General features: G+C 34.2%; 1 protein-coding gene across 5 annotated transcripts in view; it reads right to left on the reverse strand.

Annotated features, from left to right (window-relative positions):
- The window catches only part of LOC109861724, a 14308-nt gene extending 12230 nt beyond the window's left edge, over positions 1 to 2078 (reverse strand). For all 5 annotated transcript variants that reach the window (XM_020441503.1, XM_020441502.1, XM_020441501.1 and 2 more), the window contains exon 1: positions 1698 to 2078. The gene's annotated coding sequence lies outside the window, so the exon portion shown is untranslated. The remainder of the gene's footprint in view (positions 1 to 1697) is intronic.
- Between the last annotated feature and the right edge of the window lie 1010 nt (positions 2079 to 3088).

A 3088-nucleotide genomic window follows, 5' to 3' on the forward strand; every position in this document is an offset into this window, starting at 1 on the left:
ACACATATATATAACTAAACTATATATCTATAATACATATATGTATAATTATACTTTAATATGTAAATATAGTCCCATAAAAAAATAAATTTGAAATAAAAATTACTAAACAAACTCAAAGTACATAAAATTCTTTCTATTAATTTTGTAAAGTTGTCAAAAATATAAATTTATAGTAAAAATTTAAATAAAATGTCAGTTTTAATCTTATGTGCTTATTTATACTCTTTAAATATATATATGTGTGTGTATGTACGTACATTGCTTTAATATATCTTAATATAATAAATATGCTTTAATATATGTCTTAATATAACATATTATATTAAATATATAATATATATCTTTAATATAATATGTATAATTCACTTGTATATTCTAAAATTGGTAAGAAGATTAATAAGAACAAAAGTTGAATAACAGACATAAGATGCAATAGGTGGGTCTGTCTCAAGCTTTAATCCTCCTCCCATAACACACCATGCTGCTGCAATCAATACTTGAGTGTTGTTCCTATGGTAAGATAGATGTGAAAAGAGCTATAATTTTGCATTGCTTGCATAGTCACATAATTGCTGGTGTTATGGCAGACATGTTGTGATATATTTGTGGAATGATGTGGCACCCTTTCTACAGGGTTCATTCACACAGTATTATCTAGATTTGTATTCTATCTGTGAATGTATCTAACACTTCTGCTAAAAATATATCTATAATTTTAGATAAAAGTTTATAAGTTATTTAGCTTCAAGAATGTTGTTTTTTAAATAATATATGGACAAAATATATTTTATATTATGGTACAAATTTATACACATGGCAAAACTGAACATAACATTCAAAATTACTTTACTTTTATTTAATATATGATAATATAAACTATACTTGATAATGATCCACTTACATACACATATCTACTTTTTCTTTCTTTCTAGATGTGTTATGTCTAATATTATTATTGATAAACTTCAAACTACATAATTAGAATATATATTTGCAACTTGTGTTACAATCTTAGAGATTTTATATGTATATTTTATGTATATAATAATATATATATGCTGTATGAATTATGTGACATTAAAATACAAATTATAATAAAATTAATAAATTAATTTATATGTAATTCCCTCAAGTTACATCAAGCAGAATAACTTATTATAAAGTTATATATCCACTATAAGTACTACGTTAAATGTTTCCATATTGTTACACAATTAACATTTTCAATTTTACTGAGATTAAAATATCAATATCAATGTTATAATATAACAAAAGAGAAAGTTATGAAAACTAGAAGTCAAATATAAAGTTTTCATTAATATTAAATAATCGCATATTATTTTATTTAATAAAATAAGTTTCTTTTAATCACTACCTGAAATACTGCAATATTTGTAAATTACACAATTTTGAACACACAAATTAGTTCACTTTAAATTTCGAAAGTAATGCAATAAAATGATGACCAGTTTAGTCAAATATAATTCCTCTTGGATCATAGGTCCACTATGATCTCATTATTAACAAAACACCTTTCGAATCGCCATTATACTAAACATTATACACCCCATGGAAGTGTTGCTTCGGCGAGTACGCCGGAACTTCCTTGCAGTCTCAGTCAATTGGCGTCATCCAGAAAGCGCGAAACCCTTATACACAGTATGTAATTGAAATTTACTTTTTTTTTAACTGACCCGGAAGACGATGTCACCATGTGTGCGCAAGCATCCCCTCGATCGTGCGAATTGCAAACTCCACGCTATTCCGTTCGGCGGCGCCCTGGCAGTTTTTCTTACAATCCGCGTCGCGTTCTCGTTCCCGATGTGACAAGAACTCGGATTCGGCGAGTTGATATAATGCACATTAATGTGCGACCATCGTCGCCATGTCCGTGGCAGAGCCGGCGCCAATGTCAACCTCGATCCGCAAAACTAAAACACTTAACAACCGCCGTTAACGCAACACAACGCAACACACAACACCACATTGCCGAACTGTCGACGGACACTATGCGGACACTGCCCGACCGTGTCGATAACCCTGTGAAATCATTCAAGATGGCTGACCGCAATGTTTGTTTCTAATATAAAATAAGTTTCACTTGGCGCTCGCAACGATCGCAAGCGTAAGTCAGGGAGTCGATTCCGGTTACGTTCAAAAAATTCAACGTTGAGGGATCATTACTTATGATAGGACTATTCTTCAAAACCTGCTACAGTTCCAAAAGTATGATCCAATCATAAGTGATTATTTCTTAACCGTTGTGCAACTGTTGAGTGGTCTGAGCGCACCCTCTGGGGTACGTTCCAAAATCCTACCTTGGTTACTAAAATGGTATATTTTACATCACGTGTACTATAGTTTTCGGTTATCAAGGTAAGATTTTGAAACGTACCCTTGATCATGCAGAGCTACGTTCCAAAATCTTACCTTGGTTACTAAAATGCTATATTTTACATCACGTGTACTATAGTTTTCGGTTACCAAGGTAAGATTTTGGAACGTACCCCAGGACTATACTCCGATTCTTCACCCGAATATATTTTATCTTTATTGCTCAGAGTGCTTTCCAACTTCGTACACAGGCGATACTGTGTAACGCTGTGTCCATTAGTGTGAAAAAGAGCATATCAGTGCGTCTCACTCACACTAGTGGACACTGTGTAACACAGTGTCGCCTGTGTACGTAGTTGGAAAGCACCCTCAGAGAGAAGTCAGATGGTGTGGAACCTGCGTAATGCGGAACTGTCGGAACGTTCGTGATTGGTCGTGACTTGATTCTGTCGATCCTGCAATCAAGTCACAACCAATCACGAACGTTCCGACAGTTCCGCATTACGCACGTTCCGCACCATCTGACTTCTCCATAGACTTATATATAAATAGACCCAGCGTTCTGTGAGAGGAGTTGTCCGCGTCTTCTAAAGGACNGAACGATATGCATCCAGGTGCTGTCTTCGTCGCTCCGCCGGTCTGGAGGGGGAACGTCGATGGATAACGTTGAAGGAAAGCGAACTTAAAGGCGCGTGTACCGCACTTATATGTGTTTTGCTCGAAATTCTTCTGACCGTGGTATGCTTGAAAA

This window comes from Pseudomyrmex gracilis, unplaced genomic scaffold (genome assembly GCF_002006095.1).
Source record: "Pseudomyrmex gracilis isolate BER0280 unplaced genomic scaffold, ASM200609v1 scaffold_961, whole genome shotgun sequence".
Classification (NCBI taxonomy): domain Eukaryota; kingdom Metazoa; phylum Arthropoda; class Insecta; order Hymenoptera; family Formicidae; genus Pseudomyrmex; species Pseudomyrmex gracilis.